This window comes from Hyla sarda, unplaced genomic scaffold, assembly GCF_029499605.1.
Source record: "Hyla sarda isolate aHylSar1 unplaced genomic scaffold, aHylSar1.hap1 scaffold_834, whole genome shotgun sequence".
In the NCBI taxonomy this organism is placed as follows: Eukaryota; Metazoa; Chordata; class Amphibia; order Anura; family Hylidae; genus Hyla; species Hyla sarda.
In genome coordinates, this window is record NW_026610861.1 from 29,559 (window position 1) to 52,062 (window position 22,504).

Genomic DNA, 22,504 nt, shown 5'->3' on the forward strand with positions numbered 1-22,504 from the left:
GGTGGAGAACCTGGAGAAGGGTGAGAAATGTAACTCTTTCTTTTTCAGGAAGCTCCATGCCGGCCACACGCCCCTGACTGAGCTACGAGATGAGACCGGACACATGAGGAGCGGCAAGGAGGAAGTGATGGGGGTCGTCCACGACTTCTACAGCAACCTCTACGCCCCCAAGTCATCCGACCCCGAAGCCGCCGAGAGGTTCCTGTCAGGTGTCACTAACGTTGTTGATCCCGCAGGTGCGGCGGCTATGGACGATCCCTTGACGGTGGGGGAGCTGCTCTCTGCCGCTAAATCCTTTAAGCCCGGCAGGACCCCGGGCAGTGACGGTCTCCCGGCCGAGCTCTACGTAGCGCTGGGTGACCTGACCTGTCCGGACCTGTTGGAGGTGTACGAGGAGATGGTGGTGGGGGGCAGAATGCCTCCGTCGTTGAGGGAAGGGATGATCACGATCTTGTATAAGCGGAAGGGGGAGAGATGTGACCTGAAAAACTGGCGTCCCATCTCTCTCCTGAACGTGGACTACAAGATCCTCGCCAAGGTGCTGGCCAACAGGCTGAAACCTGTCATGGGGCAGATCGTCCATCCGGACCAGACCTGCAGCATTCCTGGCCGCAGGATTGCCGACAGCCTTGCCCTTGTGAGAGACACGGTCCATTACATCCAGGACCGCGGGGGCCGCGCCGCCCTGGTCAGCTTAGATCAGGAGAAGGCGTTCGACCGTGTCTCCCACGCATTCATGGACAGGGTTTTGCGCAGGCTGGGTCTGGGGAAGATGTTTTGCTCTTTTGTTAACGTTATGTATTTTGACATTTACAGCACGGTGTTGGTGAACGGCTGGAAGACTGACCCCTTTTCCATTCTTTCAGGGGTTAGACAAGGCTGCCCTCTTTCACCTCTCCTTTTTGTTTGTGTTATAGAGCTCTTCGCTGAGACTATCCGGCAGAGTGGAGAGATCAGAGGGATCACCGCACCAGGACCAGATCGCCACGAGGTCAAGTGCTCGCTCTACATGGACGACGTGACCGTCTTCTGCGCTGACCAGCGTTCGGTGACTGCACTCGTCCAGACCTGCGAGGACTTCGGCAGAGCTTCGGGGGCAAAAGTCAACTGCGGGAAGTCGGAGGCCATGCTCTTCGGGGAGTGGCACCTGGCTTCTTCCGCCCCCTTCCCCTTTACTATTAAGCCGGACTTCATTCAAATTCTTGGAGTCTGGTTCGGGAAGGAAGGAGCGGCCCTTAAGTCTTGGCAAGACCGACTAGGAAGGATAAACTCAAAGATCGGACTGTGGAGCTCCAGAAAGCTCACGATGGAAGGCAAGGCACTTGTCCTGCGGAGTGAAGTTTTGCCTGTGCTCCAATATACCGCACAGGCCTGGCCTCCCCATACCACCGTTTGCAAGGCCATCACCCGGACAGTATTTGGCTTCGTCTGGGGCAAAATGGACAGAGTCAAGAGGACCGTGATGTACAAGGAACCCCGCAAGGGTGGGAAGGGAATACCCGACATCCCCGCTCTGCTGAGGGCCTCCTTTGCATGTGTCACGGTGCAGCGGACTCTTGTAGAAAAGACTGGCTCAGCGGGCAGGTCCATGTCTCGCTTGCTTCTCATGCCCCTCTGGAGACAGCTGGGCTGGGACAAGTGGGACAGCTCCATCCCTTACAACTGGAACACTCCCTGGTTCTATGGGGATGTTGTCCGGTTTGTGAGGGAGCACCAGCTGGAAGGACTGAAACCAGACCTATGGAAGCCAAAGACAATCCACAAGCTCATCCGAGCTAAGGACTCGACCGAGCTGGTTCCGGGACTCCCCGCAGCCACTGCAGAGACAGTTTGGAACAATGTGGCCTCAAAGCGGCTTACCAATGGACACAAGGACTTGTCGTGGATGGCCGTCATGGGAGGTCTCTCTCTCAGGTCATTCATGCATGCCCGCAACCTGTGCAAGACCCGGTACTGCCCCCGTTGCCCCTACGTGGAGGAAACATCTTTCCACGTGTTTTGGCAGTGCCCCTTTGCACAGGGTCTGTTGGACGCCCTAGAACAGGAACTCAGAGACTCAGTGCCCAGGAGCTGCCTATCGTACCATTCGGTGCTTTACGGCCTGTTCCCTGGGACCCACGACGTGGAGGCCATCCAGGAGGCCTGGCGCCTTATGAACTGTTTTAAGGACGCAGTGTGGCTCTCCAGGAACCGCCTCGTGATCAACAGGGAAAACATGTCCGTCCGGGACTGCCGCAGGTTCATCAAGAACCTGCTTAGAGACTATTCCATCTTGGACAGCTCGGCCGTTGATGAGGAAGAAGAGGAGTGAAGACCCCTCTCCTTCTCCCATGTCTCCCTGAAGATACAGCCCAACAGTTTGGCCCTGTGATCCGCCCCCTCCCTACCCCCACATAGTCGCCCACACCCCTACCCCGATCACAGATTGTATTATTTGGTTTTTGTTTGATCTCTTGTGCTTTTCTATTGCAGGATTGAGCTGAATGTTAGAGTAGCATGGTGTGCGATGTATAGCTTAGGGAACCTTTGCTGTGTATTGTACTATCATGCTTTGTGTGACTGTAATTTATTGTACGACTTGTAATGACTGAACGGAAAATAAAGCTCTTTCAATCAAAAAATCTGTTCTTATCAGTTTAATATCTGATACGTCCCCTATCTGGGGACCATATATTAAATGGATTTTTGAGAACGGGGGCCGATTTCGAAGCTTGCTTCCGTCGCCCTATGCATTGACCCGATATGGCAGTATCTTCGGGTACAGTGCACCACCCCCTTACAGGGTTAAAAAGAAAGATTCCTACTTTCATTGCTACCTGCTTGCTGGCTAGCCAGCTAGCCAGCCCTGTGGGCCTTGCTGCTGCTGCAGCCAAAAAACAAAAGGTGGTGCTGCTGCTGCTTCTGCTGCTTCTGCTTCTGCTTGTGTCTGGCCCCTGTTGGAGCGTCCAGGCACAGGACTTCTGCTGCTGCTGACTAAATGGCCTCCTTAATTGGATCATTTGAGTAGCCAGCACACCTGTGCAGGTAGGGCATGACATGATAGGCAGCTGCCTTGATAGCGGGTGGGTGCTGAATGTTCCTAATTGACAAAATAAGATTAATGCTTATGAAGAAATATAAAATCTCATCCCTTCCCCAATATCGCGCCACACCCCTACCCCTTAATTCCCTGGTTGAACGTGATGGACATATGTCTTTTTTCGACCGTACTAACTATGTAACTATGTAACATAACATGGGGGGGGGGGGTCTCCTGGCTGTTCACACAGGTGTGTCATTGCTGTACATTGACCATGCATTGCTTCTGTGGTATTGCAAAGGCAAAGACAAATGCTTCCAGCCATCCATTGCACTAATGGATTGGTCATCAGCTGGCTGTCTATGTCCCGCATCAATATAGACCAAAGTACAGAGGGTTAGGCTATGCTATTGTGCACCTACCTGATGCATCAGAAGGTGCGAGGCCCTTGCTAAATTCTGTGCACAGACTTTGAGATCTATGCTTTAGACTGTATCTAAACCTGCTCCAACATGGACTGACATTCTGGCCTACTTTCAGCCGATGCGACTTGTCTGTCGCTGAACAGTCGCTTTTTATGTATTCAGCACCTATGTATAATGTTGTAAAAATGCTCTAGAAGCTAAAGTCGCAGAAATGTCACACATATTTGGCCTGCAACTTTCTGTGCGACAAATTCAGACAGGAAAAATCAGTATAAATCCTTAGAAAATTATCCCCCAGTGTCTCCATCTGCTGGCGGTATTGAATAAGCATTGCTGCACTGATGGGGTATGCATTAGACGAAAAAAAAGAAGAAAAAGAAGAATAATACGCCCAGAAAAGAGGCGAAAAGGAGAAAAACGTAAAAAAACGTGAAAAAAAAGTAAGAGGAAGAGAAGGGAAAAAAAGGTGGAAATGGGTTTAAAAGTGATTTCGGCGGAGAAATATATATATATATATATATATATATATATATATATATATATATATATGCGCACACACACACATAGATATAAACGTATTCTCCGTTGAGATATTGCAGCCGCTGCTGTGTCCAGGCCCAGGAGCCTTAGCACTGTGCTGTGATGTCACTCAATACCACTGACATCACTAGGTGTAAACAACATCTCTCCTTTGCTGTGTATGTGACTATGGAGCTGTTTGGTGATGTCGTCTATTACGGCCTTCATAGAAGCAACAGGAGATTGTTGCATCCATCTTGAACCCTCAGAACTACAGTGCTATGATGTCACTCACTTCCACAGGCCTTGCAGAGTGTAAACAACAACAACCCAGCTTTGTTGTGTATGTAACCAAAGGGATTTGTGATGTCACCTAGAACCTTCACAGCAGCGACAGCTTTATGAGGAGCATCAGCACTGCTCTGCCTGAGCAGAACCATCACCGCCATAGGTTGTCAAATAACCCGGATTTAACCCACACAGGTAAGTCCAATGGGGTGCAGGCATGTCCTCTATGCTTACAGCTTCCCGTGGGTGTTGGTTTGATACCGTTTGGGGACAGCCAAGGAGGCATCTGCAGGCAACAAAGGTAGGTGTGTGCTTGTGTGTGTGTTTCCTATGCAGATCCTAAGCCCAGTGTCACATGCAAGTAGGAGGAGTAAGAAGGGTTCCTGGCAAATCCGGGTTATGGATTGCATTTAAAAAGGCCCCGTGGGAGTGCAATGGGCCCCTGTCTTGCTGCTTAGCAATAATGGTATGGGTTTAGGTTCTGCTGTGTGTACTGGTGGTTGACTGCCCCCCAGCCCAGAGTGTGCATGGAAAATTGTCTGGCAGCCTCCCTGACAGCAAGCAGTGATAGTGCCCATGAAGGGGACCTTGTTGGGCCCGCCCCTTTCACGGTTATCGCTTCTCGGCCTTTTGGCTAAGATCAAGTGTAGTATCTGTTCTTATCAGTTTAATATCTGATACGTCCCCTATCTGGGGACCATATATTAAATGGATTTTTGAGAACGGGGGCCGATTTCGAAGCTTGCTTCCGTCGCCCTATGCATTGACCCGATATGGCAGTATCTTCGGGTACAGTGCACCACCCCCTTACAGGGTTAAAAAGAAAGATTCCTACTTTCATTGCTACCTGCTTGCTGGCTAGCCAGCTAGCCAGCCCTGTGGGCCTTGCTGCTGCTGCAGCCAAAAAACAAAAGGTGGTGCTGCTGCTGCTTCTGCTGCTTCTGCTTCTGCTTGTGTCTGGCCCCTGTTGGAGCGTCCAGGCACAGGACTTCTGCTGCTGCTGACTAAATGGCCTCCTTAATTGGATCATTTGAGTAGCCAGCACACCTGTGCAGGTAGGGCATGACATGATAGGCAGCTGCCTTGATAGCGGGTGGGTGCTGAATGTTCCTAATTGACAAAATAAGATTAATGCTTATGAAGAAATATAAAATCTCATCCCTTCCCCAATATCGCGCCACACCCCTACCCCTTAATTCCCTGGTTGAACGTGATGGACATATGTCTTTTTTCGACCGTACTAACTATGTAACTATGTAACATAACATGGGGGGGGGGGTCTCCTGGCTGTTCACACAGGTGTGTCATTGCTGTACATTGACCATGCATTGCTTCTGTGGTATTGCAAAGGCAAAGACAAATGCTTCCAGCCATCCATTGCACTAATGGATTGGTCATCAGCTGGCTGTCTATGTCCCGCATCAATATAGACCAAAGTACAGAGGGTTAGGCTATGCTATTGTGCACCTACCTGATGCATCAGAAGGTGCGAGGCCCTTGCTAAATTCTGTGCACAGACTTTGAGATCTATGCTTTAGACTGTATCTAAACCTGCTCCAACATGGACTGACATTCTGGCCTACTTTCAGCCGATGCGACTTGTCTGTCGCTGAACAGTCGCTTTTTATGTATTCAGCACCTATGTATAATGTTGTAAAAATGCTCTAGAAGCTAAAGTCGCAGAAATGTCACACATATTTGGCCTGCAACTTTCTGTGCGACAAATTCAGACAGGAAAAATCAGTATAAATCCTTAGAAAATTATCCCCCAGTGTCTCCATCTGCTGGCGGTATTGAATAAGCATTGCTGCACTGATGGGGTATGCATTAGACGAAAAAAAAGAAGAAAAAGAAGAATAATACGCCCAGAAAAGAGGCGAAAAGGAGAAAAACGTAAAAAAACGTGAAAAAAAAGTAAGAGGAAGAGAAGGGAAAAAAAGGTGGAAATGGGTTTAAAAGTGATTTCGGCGGAGAAATATATATATATATATATATATATATATATATATATATATGCGCACACACACACATAGATATAAACGTATTCTCCGTTGAGATATTGCAGCCGCTGCTGTGTCCAGGCCCAGGAGCCTTAGCACTGTGCTGTGATGTCACTCAATACCACTGACATCACTAGGTGTAAACAACATCTCTCCTTTGCTGTGTATGTGACTATGGAGCTGTTTGGTGATGTCGTCTATTACGGCCTTCATAGAAGCAACAGGAGATTGTTGCATCCATCTTGAACCCTCAGAACTACAGTGCTATGATGTCACTCACTTCCACAGGCCTTGCAGAGTGTAAACAACAACAACCCAGCTTTGTTGTGTATGTAACCAAAGGGATTTGTGATGTCACCTAGAACCTTCACAGCAGCGACAGCTTTATGAGGAGCATCAGCACTGCTCTGCCTGAGCAGAACCATCACCGCCATAGGTTGTCAAATAACCCGGATTTAACCCACACAGGTAAGTCCAATGGGGTGCAGGCATGTCCTCTATGCTTACAGCTTCCCGTGGGTGTTGGTTTGATACCGTTTGGGGACAGCCAAGGAGGCATCTGCAGGCAACAAAGGTAGGTGTGTGCTTGTGTGTGTGTTTCCTATGCAGATCCTAAGCCCAGTGTCACATGCAAGTAGGAGGAGTAAGAAGGGTTCCTGGCAAATCCGGGTTATGGATTGCATTTAAAAAGGCCCCGTGGGAGTGCAATGGGCCCCTGTCTTGCTGCTTAGCAATAATGGTATGGGTTTAGGTTCTGCTGTGTGTACTGGTGGTTGACTGCCCCCCAGCCCAGAGTGTGCATGGAAAATTGTCTGGCAGCCTCCCTGACAGCAAGCAGTGATAGTGCCCATGAAGGGGACCTTGTTGGGCCCGCCCCTTTCACGGTTATCGCTTCTCGGCCTTTTGGCTAAGATCAAGTGTAGTATCTGTTCTTATCAGTTTAATATCTGATACGTCCCCTATCTGGGGACCATATATTAAATGGATTTTTGAGAACGGGGGCCGATTTCGAAGCTTGCTTCCGTCGCCCTATGCATTGACCCGATATGGCAGTATCTTCGGGTACAGTGCACCACCCCCTTACAGGGTTAAAAAGAAAGATTCCTACTTTCATTGCTACCTGCTTGCTGGCTAGCCAGCTAGCCAGCCCTGTGGGCCTTGCTGCTGCTGCAGCCAAAAAACAAAAGGTGGTGCTGCTGCTGCTTCTGCTGCTTCTGCTTCTGCTTGTGTCTGGCCCCTGTTGGAGCGTCCAGGCACAGGACTTCTGCTGCTGCTGACTAAATGGCCTCCTTAATTGGATCATTTGAGTAGCCAGCACACCTGTGCAGGTAGGGCATGACATGATAGGCAGCTGCCTTGATAGCGGGTGGGTGCTGAATGTTCCTAATTGACAAAATAAGATTAATGCTTATGAAGAAATATAAAATCTCATCCCTTCCCCAATATCGCGCCACACCCCTACCCCTTAATTCCCTGGTTGAACGTGATGGACATATGTCTTTTTTCGACCGTACTAACTATGTAACTATGTAACATAACATGGGGGGGGGGGTCTCCTGGCTGTTCACACAGGTGTGTCATTGCTGTACATTGACCATGCATTGCTTCTGTGGTATTGCAAAGGCAAAGACAAATGCTTCCAGCCATCCATTGCACTAATGGATTGGTCATCAGCTGGCTGTCTATGTCCCGCATCAATATAGACCAAAGTACAGAGGGTTAGGCTATGCTATTGTGCACCTACCTGATGCATCAGAAGGTGCGAGGCCCTTGCTAAATTCTGTGCACAGACTTTGAGATCTATGCTTTAGACTGTATCTAAACCTGCTCCAACATGGACTGACATTCTGGCCTACTTTCAGCCGATGCGACTTGTCTGTCGCTGAACAGTCGCTTTTTATGTATTCAGCACCTATGTATAATGTTGTAAAAATGCTCTAGAAGCTAAAGTCGCAGAAATGTCACACATATTTGGCCTGCAACTTTCTGTGCGACAAATTCAGACAGGAAAAATCAGTATAAATCCTTAGAAAATTATCCCCCAGTGTCTCCATCTGCTGGCGGTATTGAATAAGCATTGCTGCACTGATGGGGTATGCATTAGACGAAAAAAAAGAAGAAAAAGAAGAATAATACGCCCAGAAAAGAGGCGAAAAGGAGAAAAACGTAAAAAAACGTGAAAAAAAAGTAAGAGGAAGAGAAGGGAAAAAAAGGTGGAAATGGGTTTAAAAGTGATTTCGGCGGAGAAATATATATATATATATATATATATATATATATATATATATATATATATATGCGCACACACACACATAGATATAAACGTATTCTCCGTTGAGATATTGCAGCCGCTGCTGTGTCCAGGCCCAGGAGCCTTAGCACTGTGCTGTGATGTCACTCAATACCACTGACATTACTAGGTGTAAACAACATCTCTCCTTTGCTGTGTATGTGACTATGGAGCTGTTTGGTGATGTCGTCTATTACGGCCTTCATAGAAGCAACAGGAGATTGTTGCATCCATCTTGAACCCTCAGAACTACAGTGCTATGATGTCACTCACTTCCACAGGCCTTGCAGAGTGTAAACAACAACAACCCAGCTTTGTTGTGTATGTAACCAAAGGGATTTGTGATGTCACCTAGAACCTTCACAGCAGCGACAGCTTTATGAGGAGCATCAGCACTGCTCTGCCTGAGCAGAACCATCACCGCCATAGGTTGTCAAATAACCCGGATTTAACCCACACAGGTAAGTCCAATGGGGTGCAGGCATGTCCTCTATGCTTACAGCTTCCCGTGGGTGTTGGTTTGATACCGTTTGGGGACAGCCAAGGAGGCATCTGCAGGCAACAAAGGTAGGTGTGTGCTTGTGTGTGTGTTTCCTATGCAGATCCTAAGCCCAGTGTCACATGCAAGTAGGAGGAGTAAGAAGGGTTCCTGGCAAATCCGGGTTATGGATTGCATTTAAAAAGGCCCCGTGGGAGTGCAATGGGCCCCTGTCTTGCTGCTTAGCAATAATGGTATGGGTTTAGGTTCTGCTGTGTGTACTGGTGGTTGACTGCCCCCCAGCCCAGAGTGTGCATGGAAAATTGTCTGGCAGCCTCCCTGACAGCAAGCAGTGATAGTGCCCATGAAGGGGACCTTGTTGGGCCCGCCCCTTTCACGGTTATCGCTTCTCGGCCTTTTGGCTAAGATCAAGTGTAGTATCTGTTCTTATCAGTTTTTCATGCCGGTGTACAGTAACGCCGGTATGGGGCTGGTGGGGATGGGTGCTGCATGGAGGATGCAGGTGTACCAGGGCTTTCCGGGGCTGGTTCTGAGGAATCAGCTCGACGGCTGCCCCGATGTGACCTGTTCCCTCCGGGTCTCGCCATGAGGCTGAGAGGGTCTAGAGCCGAGGTACTTTTGTGCCTCGGGGAGTGGTGACCCCGAGGTGCCGAAACTCACTGGGAGAATAGACTCACTGAGTTGAAGCACGGGCACCATAATCTCTTCACCTTGTGGCACTCACCTCTTGATTCCCGGCCTTCTGGCTAGGATCAAAGAAATTTTTATAGATCCGGCCGGATGTCCGGGCAGTATATCTGCACACATTCACTTATTTATTTCTTTTTTGTCTCACTGTGTCACTTTTTGCGTGTTGTGTGTTCACAGGATTTGTCAGGATGCGGTAGCCCTTCTGGGTGTCCCTCCTGGCGGTCTAGGGGAGGTGTGTGTGGCCATTAGGTTCCGCACCTCCCTGCAAACACCCCGGGTACTCCTGCTTTGGCAGGGTACCTACCGTAATCGGCTCTGCGGGCAGATACCTTGGCTAACGCCAAGGGGGATGCCGGGAGCATTTGTGGTCCCCTAGTAGCTTCGGCGAAAAGGGACAGCGAACCTGGAACCTCGCAGGTACCTTTTGGTCCGGAGGCGAAGGGTAAGGTTTGTTGGGGGGCCTCTCTCCTATCGGAGAAGGGCTTGCGATAGACCGCATCCTTTGTGCACGTTTTTTTAGTGTAACACGTTTGCACTTTTTCTTGCACTTTGGGTGAATCGAAAGCACGTTCCTCGGCTTTAGATAAAAAAAAAAAAAAAAAAAAAAAAAAAAAAATAAAATCTGTTCTTATCAGTTTAATATCTGATACGTCCCCTATCTGGGGACCATATATTAAATGGATTTTTGAGAACGGGGGCCGATTTCGAAGCTTGCTTCCGTCGCCCTATGCATTGACCCGATATGGCAGTATCTTCGGGTACAGTGCACCACCCCCTTACAGGGTTAAAAAGAAAGATTCCTACTTTCATTGCTACCTGCTTGCTGGCTAGCCAGCTAGCCAGCCCTGTGGGCCTTGCTGCTGCTGCAGCCAAAAAACAAAAGGTGGTGCTGCTGCTGCTTCTGCTGCTTCTGCTTCTGCTTGTGTCTGGCCCCTGTTGGAGCGTCCAGGCACAGGACTTCTGCTGCTGCTGACTAAATGGCCTCCTTAATTGGATCATTTGAGTAGCCAGCACACCTGTGCAGGTAGGGCATGACATGATAGGCAGCTGCCTTGATAGCGGGTGGGTGCTGAATGTTCCTAATTGACAAAATAAGATTAATGCTTATGAAGAAATATAAAATCTCATCCCTTCCCCAATATCGCGCCACACCCCTACCCCTTAATTCCCTGGTTGAACGTGATGGACATATGTCTTTTTTCGACCGTACTAACTATGTAACTATGTAACATAACATGGGGGGGGGGGTCTCCTGGCTGTTCACACAGGTGTGTCATTGCTGTACATTGACCATGCATTGCTTCTGTGGTATTGCAAAGGCAAAGACAAATGCTTCCAGCCATCCATTGCACTAATGGATTGGTCATCAGCTGGCTGTCTATGTCCCGCATCAATATAGACCAAAGTACAGAGGGTTAGGCTATGCTATTGTGCACCTACCTGATGCATCAGAAGGTGCGAGGCCCTTGCTAAATTCTGTGCACAGACTTTGAGATCTATGCTTTAGACTGTATCTAAACCTGCTCCAACATGGACTGACATTCTGGCCTACTTTCAGCCGATGCGACTTGTCTGTCGCTGAACAGTCGCTTTTTATGTATTCAGCACCTATGTATAATGTTGTAAAAATGCTCTAGAAGCTAAAGTCGCAGAAATGTCACACATATTTGGCCTGCAACTTTCTGTGCGACAAATTCAGACAGGAAAAATCAGTATAAATCCTTAGAAAATTATCCCCCAGTGTCTCCATCTGCTGGCGGTATTGAATAAGCATTGCTGCACTGATGGGGTATGCATTAGACGAAAAAAAAGAAGAAAAAGAAGAATAATACGCCCAGAAAAGAGGCGAAAAGGAGAAAAACGTAAAAAAACGTGAAAAAAAAGTAAGAGGAAGAGAAGGGAAAAAAAGGTGGAAATGGGTTTAAAAGTGATTTCGGCGGAGAAATATATATATATATATATATATATATATATATATATATATATATATGCGCACACACACACATAGATATAAACGTATTCTCCGTTGAGATATTGCAGCCGCTGCTGTGTCCAGGCCCAGGAGCCTTAGCACTGTGCTGTGATGTCACTCAATACCACTGACATCACTAGGTGTAAACAACATCTCTCCTTTGCTGTGTATGTGACTATGGAGCTGTTTGGTGATGTCGTCTATTACGGCCTTCATAGAAGCAACAGGAGATTGTTGCATCCATCTTGAACCCTCAGAACTACAGTGCTATGATGTCACTCACTTCCACAGGCCTTGCAGAGTGTAAACAACAACAACCCAGCTTTGTTGTGTATGTAACCAAAGGGATTTGTGATGTCACCTAGAACCTTCACAGCAGCGACAGCTTTATGAGGAGCATCAGCACTGCTCTGCCTGAGCAGAACCATCACCGCCATAGGTTGTCAAATAACCCGGATTTAACCCACACAGGTAAGTCCAATGGGGTGCAGGCATGTCCTCTATGCTTACAGCTTCCCGTGGGTGTTGGTTTGATACCGTTTGGGGACAGCCAAGGAGGCATCTGCAGGCAACAAAGGTAGGTGTGTGCTTGTGTGTGTGTTTCCTATGCAGATCCTAAGCCCAGTGTCACATGCAAGTAGGAGGAGTAAGAAGGGTTCCTGGCAAATCCGGGTTATGGATTGCATTTAAAAAGGCCCCGTGGGAGTGCAATGGGCCCCTGTCTTGCTGCTTAGCAATAATGGTATGGGTTTAGGTTCTGCTGTGTGTACTGGTGGTTGACTGCCCCCCAGCCCAGAGTGTGCATGGAAAATTGTCTGGCAGCCTCCCTGACAGCAAGCAGTGATAGTGCCCATGAAGGGGACCTTGTTGGGCCCGCCCCTTTCACGGTTATCGCTTCTCGGCCTTTTGGCTAAGATCAAGTGTAGTATCTGTTCTTATCAGTTTAATATCTGATACGTCCCCTATCTGGGGACCATATATTAAATGGATTTTTGAGAACGGGGGCCGATTTCGAAGCTTGCTTCCGTCGCCCTATGCATTGACCCGATATGGCAGTATCTTCGGGTACAGTGCACCACCCCCTTACAGGGTTAAAAAGAAAGATTCCTACTTTCATTGCTACCTGCTTGCTGGCTAGCCAGCTAGCCAGCCCTGTGGGCCTTGCTGCTGCTGCAGCCAAAAAACAAAAGGTGGTGCTGCTGCTGCTTCTGCTGCTTCTGCTTCTGCTTGTGTCTGGCCCCTGTTGGAGCGTCCAGGCACAGGACTTCTGCTGCTGCTGACTAAATGGCCTCCTTAATTGGATCATTTGAGTAGCCAGCACACCTGTGCAGGTAGGGCATGACATGATAGGCAGCTGCCTTGATAGCGGGTGGGTGCTGAATGTTCCTAATTGACAAAATAAGATTAATGCTTATGAAGAAATATAAAATCTCATCCCTTCCCCAATATCGCGCCACACCCCTACCCCTTAATTCCCTGGTTGAACGTGATGGACATATGTCTTTTTTCGACCGTACTAACTATGTAACTATGTAACATAACATGGGGGGGGGGGTCTCCTGGCTGTTCACACAGGTGTGTCATTGCTGTACATTGACCATGCATTGCTTCTGTGGTATTGCAAAGGCAAAGACAAATGCTTCCAGCCATCCATTGCACTAATGGATTGGTCATCAGCTGGCTGTCTATGTCCCGCATCAATATAGACCAAAGTACAGAGGGTTAGGCTATGCTATTGTGCACCTACCTGATGCATCAGAAGGTGCGAGGCCCTTGCTAAATTCTGTGCACAGACTTTGAGATCTATGCTTTAGACTGTATCTAAACCTGCTCCAACATGGACTGACATTCTGGCCTACTTTCAGCCGATGCGACTTGTCTGTCGCTGAACAGTCGCTTTTTATGTATTCAGCACCTATGTATAATGTTGTAAAAATGCTCTAGAAGCTAAAGTCGCAGAAATGTCACACATATTTGGCCTGCAACTTTCTGTGCGACAAATTCAGACAGGAAAAATCAGTATAAATCCTTAGAAAATTATCCCCCAGTGTCTCCATCTGCTGGCGGTATTGAATAAGCATTGCTGCACTGATGGGGTATGCATTAGACGAAAAAAAAGAAGAAAAAGAAGAATAATACGCCCAGAAAAGAGGCGAAAAGGAGAAAAACGTAAAAAAACGTGAAAAAAAAGTAAGAGGAAGAGAAGGGAAAAAAAGGTGGAAATGGGTTTAAAAGTGATTTCGGCGGAGAAATATATATATATATATATATATATATATATATATATATATATATATATATGCGCACACACACACATAGATATAAACGTATTCTCCGTTGAGATATTGCAGCCGCTGCTGTGTCCAGGCCCAGGAGCCTTAGCACTGTGCTGTGATGTCACTCAATACCACTGACATCACTAGGTGTAAACAACATCTCTCCTTTGCTGTGTATGTGACTATGGAGCTGTTTGGTGATGTCGTCTATTACGGCCTTCATAGAAGCAACAGGAGATTGTTGCATCCATCTTGAACCCTCAGAACTACAGTGCTATGATGTCACTCACTTCCACAGGCCTTGCAGAGTGTAAACAACAACAACCCAGCTTTGTTGTGTATGTAACCAAAGGGATTTGTGATGTCACCTAGAACCTTCACAGCAGCGACAGCTTTATGAGGAGCATCAGCACTGCTCTGCCTGAGCAGAACCATCACCGCCATAGGTTGTCAAATAACCCGGATTTAACCCACACAGGTAAGTCCAATGGGGTGCAGGCATGTCCTCTATGCTTACAGCTTCCCGTGGGTGTTGGTTTGATACCGTTTGGGGACAGCCAAGGAGGCATCTGCAGGCAACAAAGGTAGGTGTGTGCTTGTGTGTGTGTTTCCTATGCAGATCCTAAGCCCAGTGTCACATGCAAGTAGGAGGAGTAAGAAGGGTTCCTGGCAAATCCGGGTTATGGATTGCATTTAAAAAGGCCCCGTGGGAGTGCAATGGGCCCCTGTCTTGCTGCTTAGCAATAATGGTATGGGTTTAGGTTCTGCTGTGTGTACTGGTGGTTGACTGCCCCCCAGCCCAGAGTGTGCATGGAAAATTGTCTGGCAGCCAAGCAGTGATAGTGCCCATGAAGGGGACCTTGTTGGGCCCGCCCCTTTCACGGTTATCGCTTCTCGGCCTTTTGGCTAAGATCAAGTGTAGTATCTGTTCTTATCAGTTTAATATCTGATACGTCCCCTATCTGGGGACCATATATTAAATGGATTTTTGAGAACGGGGGCCGATTTCGAAGCTTGCTTCCGTCGCCCTATGCATTGACCCGATATGGCAGTATCTTCGGGTACAGTGCACCACCCCCTTACAGGGTTAAAAAGAAAGATTCCTACTTTCATTGCTACCTGCTTGCTGGCTAGCCAGCTAGCCAGCCCTGTGGGCCTTGCTGCTGCTGCAGCCAAAAAACAAAAGGTGGTGCTGCTGCTGCTTCTGCTGCTTCTGCTTCTGCTTGTGTCTGGCCCCTGTTGGAGCGTCCAGGCACAGGACTTCTGCTGCTGCTGACTAAATGGCCTCCTTAATTGGATCATTTGAGTAGCCAGCACACCTGTGCAGGTAGGGCATGACATGATAGGCAGCTGCCTTGATAGCGGGTGGGTGCTGAATGTTCCTAATTGACAAAATAAGATTAATGCTTATGAAGAAATATAAAATCTCATCCCTTCCCCAATATCGCGCCACACCCCTACCCCTTAATTCCCTGGTTGAACGTGATGGACATATGTCTTTTTTCGACCGTACTAACTATGTAACTATGTAACATAACATGGGGGGGGGGGTCTCCTGGCTGTTCACACAGGTGTGTCATTGCTGTACATTGACCATGCATTGCTTCTGTGGTATTGCAAAGGCAAAGACAAATGCTTCCAGCCATCCATTGCACTAATGGATTGGTCATCAGCTGGCTGTCTATGTCCCGCATCAATATAGACCAAAGTACAGAGGGTTAGGCTATGCTATTGTGCACCTACCTGATGCATCAGAAGGTGCGAGGCCCTTGCTAAATTCTGTGCACAGACTTTGAGATCTATGCTTTAGACTGTATCTAAACCTGCTCCAACATGGACTGACATTCTGGCCTACTTTCAGCCGATGCGACTTGTCTGTCGCTGAACAGTCGCTTTTTATGTATTCAGCACCTATGTATAATGTTGTAAAAATGCTCTAGAAGCTAAAGTCGCAGAAATGTCACACATATTTGGCCTGCAACTTTCTGTGCGACAAATTCAGACAGGAAAAATCAGTATAAATCCTTAGAAAATTATCCCCCAGTGTCTCCATCTGCTGGCGGTATTGAATAAGCATTGCTGCACTGATGGGGTATGCATTAGACGAAAAAAAAGAAGAAAAAGAAGAATAATACGCCCAGAAAAGAGGCGAAAAGGAGAAAAACGTAAAAAAACGTGAAAAAAAAGTAAGAGGAAGAGAAGGGAAAAAAAGGTGGAAATGGGTTTAAAAGTGATTTCGGCGGAGAAATATATATATATATATATATATATATATATATATATATATATGCGCACACACACACATAGATATAAACGTATTCTCCGTTGAGATATTGCAGCCGCTGCTGTGTCCAGGCCCAGGAGCCTTAGCACTGTGCTGTGATGTCACTCAATACCACTGACATCACTAGGTGTAAACAACATCTCTCCTTTGCTGTGTATGTGACTATGGAGCTGTTTGGTGATGTCGTCTATTACGGCCTTCATAGAAGCAACAGGAGATTGTTGCATCCATCTTGAACCCTCAGAACTACAGTGCTATGATGTCACTCACTTCCACAGGCCTTGCAGAGTGTAAACAACAACAACCCAGCTTTGTTGTGTATGTAACCAAAGGGATTTGTGATGTCACCTAGAACCTTCACAGCAGCGACAGCTTTATGAGGAGCATCAGCACTGCTCTGCCTGAGCAGAACCATCACCGCCATAGGTTGTCAAATAACCCGGATTTAACCCACACAGGTAAGTCCAATGGGGTGCAGGCATGTCCTCTATGCTTACAGCTTCCCGTGGGTGTTGGTTTGATACCGTTTGGGGACAGCCAAGGAGGCATCTGCAGGCAACAAAGGTAGGTGTGTGCTTGTGTGTGTGTTTCCTATGCAGATCCTAAGCCCAGTGTCACATGCAAGTAGGAGGAGTAAGAAGGGTTCCTGGCAAATCCGGGTTATGGATTGCATTTAAAAAGGCCCCGTGGGAGTGCAATGGGCCCCTGTCTTGCTGCTTAGCAATAATGGTATGGGTTTAGGTTCTGCTGTGTGTACTGGTGGTTGACTGCCCCCCAGCCCAGAGTGTGCATGGAAAATTGTCTGGCAGCCTCCCTGACAGCAAGCAGTGATAGTGCCCATGAAGGGGACCTTGTTGGGCCCGCCCCTTTCACGGTTATCGCTTCTCGGCCTTTTGGCTAAGATCAAGTGTAGTATCTGTTCTTATCAGTTTAATATCTGATACGTCCCCTATCTGGGGACCATATATTAAATGGATTTTTGAGAACGGGGGCCGATTTCGAAGCTTGCTTCCGTCGCCCTATGCATTGACCCGATATGGCAGTATCTTCGGGTACAGTGCACCACCCCCTTACAGGGTTAAAAAGAAAGATTCCTACTTTCATTGCTACCTGCTTGCTGGCTAGCCAGCTAGCCAGCCCTGTGGGCCTTGCTGCTGCTGCAGCCAAAAAACAAAAGGTGGTGCTGCTGCTGCTTCTGCTGCTTCTGCTTCTGCTTGTGTCTGGCCCCTGTTGGAGCGTCCAGGCACAGGACTTCTGCTGCTGCTGACTAAATGGCCTCCTTAATTGGATCATTTGAGTAGCCAGCACACCTGTGCAGGTAGGGCATGACATGATAGGCAGCTGCCTTGATAGCGGGTGGGTGCTGAATGTTCCTAATTGACAAAATAAGATTAATGCTTATGAAGAAATATAAAATCTCATCCCTTCCCCAATATCGCGCCACACCCCTACCCCTTAATTCCCTGGTTGAACGTGATGGACATATGTCTTTTTTCGACCGTACTAACTATGTAACTATGTAACATAACATGGGGGGGGGGGGGGTCTCCTGGCTGTTCACACAGGTGTGTCATTGCTGTACATTGACCATGCATTGCTTCTGTGGTATTGCAAAGGCAAAGACAAATGCTTCCAGCCATCCATTGCACTAATGGATTGGTCATCAGCTGGCTGTCTATGTCCCGCATCAATATAGACCAAAGTACAGAGGGTTAGGCTATGCTATTGTGCACCTACCTGATGCATCAGAAGGTGCGAGGCCCTTGCTAAATTCTGTGCACAGACTTTGAGATCTATGCTTTAGACTGTATCTAAACCTGCTCCAACATGGACTGACATTCTGGCCTACTTTCAGCCGATGCGACTTGTCTGTCGCTGAACAGTCGCTTTTTATGTATTCAGCACCTATGTATAATGTTGTAAAAATGCTCTAGAAGCTAAAGTCGCAGAAATGTCACACATATTTGGCCTGCAACTTTCTGTGCGACAAATTCAGACAGGAAAAATCAGTATAAATCCTTAGAAAATTATCCCCCAGTGTCTCCATCTGCTGGCGGTATTGAATAAGCATTGCTGCACTGATGGGGTATGCATTAGACGAAAAAAAAGAAGAAAAAGAAGAATAATACGCCCAGAAAAGAGGCGAAAAGGAGAAAAACGTAAAAAAACGTGAAAAAAAAGTAAGAGGAAGAGAAGGGAAAAAAAGGTGGAAATGGGTTTAAAAGTGATTTCGGCGGAGAATATATATATATATATATATATATATATATATATATATATATATATATATATATGCAGCACACACACACATAGATATAAACGTATTCTCCGTTGAGATATTGCAGCCGCTGCTGTGTCCAGGCCCAGGAGCCTTAGCACTGTGCTGTGATGTCACTCAATACCACTGACATCACTAGGTGTAAACAACATCTCTCCTTTGCTGTGTATGTGACTATGGAGCTGTTTGGTGATGTCGTCTATTACGGCCTTCATAGAAGCAACAGGAGATTGTTGCATCCATCTTGAACCCTCAGAACTACAGTGCTATGATGTCACTCACTTCCACAGGCCTTGCAGAGTGTAAACAACAACAACCCAGCTTTGTTGTGTATGTAACCAAAGGGATTTGTGATGTCACCTAGAACCTTCACAGCAGCGACAGCTTTATGAGGAGCATCAGCACTGCTCTGCCTGAGCAGAACCATCACCGCCATAGGTTGTCAAATAACCCGGATTTAACCCACACAGGTAAGTCCAATGGGGTGCAGGCATGTCCTCTATGCTTACAGCTTCCCGTGGGTGTTGGTTTGATACCGTTTGGGGACAGCCAAGGAGGCATCTGCAGGCAACAAAGGTAGGTGTGTGCTTGTGTGTGTGTTTCCTATGCAGATCCTAAGCCCAGTGTCACATGCAAGTAGGAGGAGTAAGAAGGGTTCCTGGCAAATCCGGGTTATGGATTGCATTTAAAAAGGCCCCGTGGGAGTGCAATGGGCCCCTGTCTTGCTGCTTAGCAATAATGGTATGGGTTTAGGTTCTGCTGTGTGTACTGGTGGTTGACTGCCCCCCAGCCCAGAGTGTGCATGGAAAATTGTCTGGCAGCCTCCCTGACAGCAAGCAGTGATAGTGCCCATGAAGGGGACCTTGTTGGGCCCGCCCCTTTCACGGTTATCGCTTCTCGGCCTTTTGGCTAAGATCAAGTGTAGTATCTGTTCTTATCAGTTTAATATCTGATACGTCCCCTATCTGGGGACCATATATTAAATGGATTTTTGAGAACGGGGGCCGATTTCGAAGCTTGCTTCCGTCGCCCTATGCATTGACCCGATATGGCAGTATCTTCGGGTACAGTGCACCACCCCCTTACAGGGTTAAAAAGAAAGATTCCTACTTTCATTGCTACCTGCTTGCTGGCTAGCCAGCTAGCCAGCCCTGTGGGCCTTGCTGCTGCTGCAGCCAAAAAACAAAAGGTGGTGCTGCTGCTGCTTCTGCTGCTTCTGCTTCTGCTTGTGTCTGGCCCCTGTTGGAGCGTCCAGGCACAGGACTTCTGCTGCTGCTGACTAAATGGCCTCCTTAATTGGATCATTTGAGTAGCCAGCACACCTGTGCAGGTAGGGCATGACATGATAGGCAGCTGCCTTGATAGCGGGTGGGTGCTGAATGTTCCTAATTGACAAAATAAGATTAATGCTTATGAAGAAATATAAAATCTCATCCCTTCCCCAATATCGCGCCACACCCCTACCCCTTAATTCCCTGGTTGAACGTGATGGACATATGTCTTTTTTCGACCGTACTAACTATGTAACTATGTAACATAACATGGGGGGGGGGGGGGGTCTCCTGGCTGTTCACACAGGTGTGTCATTGCTGTACATTGACCATGCATTGCTTCTGTGGTATTGCAAAGGCAAAGACAAATGCTTCCAGCCATCCATTGCACTGGTCATCAGCTGGCTGTCTATGTCCCGCATCAATATAGACCAAAGTACAGAGGGTTAGGCTATGCTATTGTGCACCTACCTGATGCATCAGAAGGTGCGAGGCCCTTGCTAAATTCTGTGCACAGACTTTGAGATCTATGCTTTAGACTGTATCTAAACCTGCTCCAACATGGACTGACATTCTGGCCTACTTTCAGCCGATGCGACTTGTCTGTCGCTGAACAGTCGCTTTTTATGTATTCAGCACCTATGTATAATGTTGTAAAAATGCTCTAGAAGCTAAAGTCGCAGAAATGTCACACATATTTGGCCTGCAACTTTCTGTGCGACAAATTCAGACAGGAAAAATCAGTATAAATCCTTAGAAAATTATCCCCCAGTGTCTCCATCTGCTGGCGGTATTGAATAAGCATTGCTGCACTGATGGGGTATGCATTAGACGAAAAAAAAGAAGAAAAAGAAGAATAATACGCCCAGAAAAGAGGCAAAAAGGAGAAAAACGTAAAAAAACGTGAAAAAAAAGTAAGAGGAAGAGAAGGGAAAAAAAGGTGGAAATGGGTTTAAAAGTGATTTCGGCGGAGAAATATATATATATATATATATATATATATATATATATATATATATATATATGCGCACACACACACATAGATATAAACGTATTCTCCGTTGAGATATTGCAGCCGCTGCTGTGTCCAGGCCCAGGAGCCTTAGCACTGTGCTGTGATGTCACTCAATACCACTGACATCACTAGGTGTAAACAACATCTCTCCTTTGCTGTGTATGTGACTATGGAGCTGTTTGGTGATGTCGTCTATTACGGCCTTCATAGAAGCAACAGGAGATTGTTGCATCCATCTTGAACCCTCAGAACTACAGTGCTATGATGTCACTCACTTCCACAGGCCTTGCAGAGTGTAAACAACAACAACCCAGCTTTGTTGTGTATGTAACCAAAGGGATTTGTGATGTCACCTAGAACCTTCACAGCAGCGACAGCTTTATGAGGAGCATCAGCACTGCTCTGCCTGAGCAGAACCATCACCGCCATAGGTTGTCAAATAACCCGGATTTAACCCACACAGGTAAGTCCAATGGGGTGCAGGCATGTCCTCTATGCTTACAGCTTCCCGTGGGTGTTGGTTTGATACCGTTTGGGGACAGCCAAGGAGGCATCTGCAGGCAACAAAGGTAGGTGTGTGCTTGTGTGTGTGTTTCCTATGCAGATCCTAAGCCCAGTGTCACATGCAAGTAGGAGGAGTAAGAAGGGTTCCTGGCAAATCCGGGTTATGGATTGCATTTAAAAAGGCCCCGTGGGAGTGCAATGGGCCCCTGTCTTGCTGCTTAGCAATAATGGTATGGGTTTAGGTTCTGCTGTGTGTACTGGTGGTTGACTGCCCCCCAGCCCAGAGTGTGCATGGAAAATTGTCTGGCAGCCTCCCTGACAGCAAGCAGTGATAGTGCCCATGAAGGGGACCTTGTTGGGCCCGCCCCTTTCACGGTTATCGCTTCTCGGCCTTTTGGCTAAGATCAAGTGTAGTATCTGTTCTTATCAGTTTAATATCTGATACGTCCCCTATCTGGGGACCATATATTAAATGGATTTTTGAGAACGGGGGCCGATTTCGAAGCTTGCTTCCGTCGCCGTATGCATTGACCCGATATGGCAGTATCTTCGGGTACAGTGCACCACCCCCTTACAGGGTTAAAAAGAAAGATTCCTACTTTCATTGCTACCTGCTTGCTGGCTAGCCAGCTAGCCAGCCCTGTGGGCCTTGCTGCTGCTGCAGCCAAAAAACAAAAGGTGGTGCTGCTGCTGCTTCTGCTGCTTCTGCTTCTGCTTGTGTCTGGCCCCTGTTGGAGCGTCCAGGCACAGGACTTCTGGACTTCAGGACTAAATGGCCTCCTTAATTGGATCATTTGAGTAGCCAGCACACCTGTGCAGGTAGGGCATGACATGATAGGCAGCTGCCTTGATAGCGGGTGGGTGCTGAATGTTCCTAATTGACAAAATAAGATTAATGCTTATGAAGAAATATAAAATCTCATCCCTTCCCCAATATCGCGCCACACCCCTACCCCTTAATTCCCTGGTTGAACGTGATGGACATATGTCTTTTTTCGACCGTACTAACTATGTAACTATGTAACATAACATGGGGGGGGGGGGGGGGGGTCTCCTGGCTGTTCACACAGGTGTGTCATTGCTGTACATTGACCATGCATTGCTTCTGTGGTATTGCAAAGGCAAAGACAAATGCTTCCAGCCATCCATTGCACTAATGGATTGGTCATCAGCT

General features: G+C 47.5%; 8 non-coding genes and 2 pseudogenes across 8 annotated transcripts; all 10 read left to right on the top strand.

Annotated features, from left to right (window-relative positions):
- The first annotated feature begins 2,600 nt into the window (after positions 1–2,600).
- LOC130347306 (U2 spliceosomal RNA) lies at positions 2,601–2,774 on the top strand (annotated as a pseudogene).
- Positions 2,775–4,865: 2,091 nt separating this feature from the next.
- Positions 4,866–5,056, top strand: LOC130347322 (U2 spliceosomal RNA). Its single transcript, XR_008885274.1, has one exon. It is a non-coding gene; the product is annotated as a U2 spliceosomal RNA (small nuclear RNA).
- A 2,082-nt stretch (positions 5,057–7,138) lies between these two features.
- Positions 7,139–7,329, top strand: LOC130347323 (U2 spliceosomal RNA). Its single transcript, XR_008885275.1, has one exon. It is a non-coding gene; the product is annotated as a U2 spliceosomal RNA (small nuclear RNA).
- Positions 7,330–9,421: 2,092 nt separating this feature from the next.
- LOC130347317 (U2 spliceosomal RNA) lies at positions 9,422–9,609 on the top strand. Its single transcript, XR_008885271.1, has one exon. It is a non-coding gene; the product is annotated as a U2 spliceosomal RNA (small nuclear RNA).
- A 693-nt stretch (positions 9,610–10,302) lies between these two features.
- Positions 10,303–10,504, top strand: LOC130347309 (U2 spliceosomal RNA; annotated as a pseudogene).
- A 2,088-nt stretch (positions 10,505–12,592) lies between these two features.
- Positions 12,593–12,783, top strand: LOC130347324 (U2 spliceosomal RNA). The gene has a single exon (XR_008885276.1). It is a non-coding gene; the product is annotated as a U2 spliceosomal RNA (small nuclear RNA).
- Positions 12,784–14,864: 2,081 nt separating this feature from the next.
- On the top strand, positions 14,865–15,055 carry LOC130347325 (U2 spliceosomal RNA). The gene has a single exon (XR_008885277.1). It is a non-coding gene; the product is annotated as a U2 spliceosomal RNA (small nuclear RNA).
- Positions 15,056–17,139: 2,084 nt separating this feature from the next.
- Positions 17,140–17,330, top strand: LOC130347326 (U2 spliceosomal RNA). The gene has a single exon (XR_008885278.1). It is a non-coding gene; the product is annotated as a U2 spliceosomal RNA (small nuclear RNA).
- Positions 17,331–19,429: 2,099 nt separating this feature from the next.
- On the top strand, positions 19,430–19,620 carry LOC130347328 (U2 spliceosomal RNA). The gene has a single exon (XR_008885279.1). It is a non-coding gene; the product is annotated as a U2 spliceosomal RNA (small nuclear RNA).
- A 2,088-nt stretch (positions 19,621–21,708) lies between these two features.
- LOC130347372 (U2 spliceosomal RNA) lies at positions 21,709–21,899 on the top strand. Its single transcript, XR_008885319.1, has one exon. It is a non-coding gene; the product is annotated as a U2 spliceosomal RNA (small nuclear RNA).
- Positions 21,900–22,504: the final 605 nt, after the last annotated feature.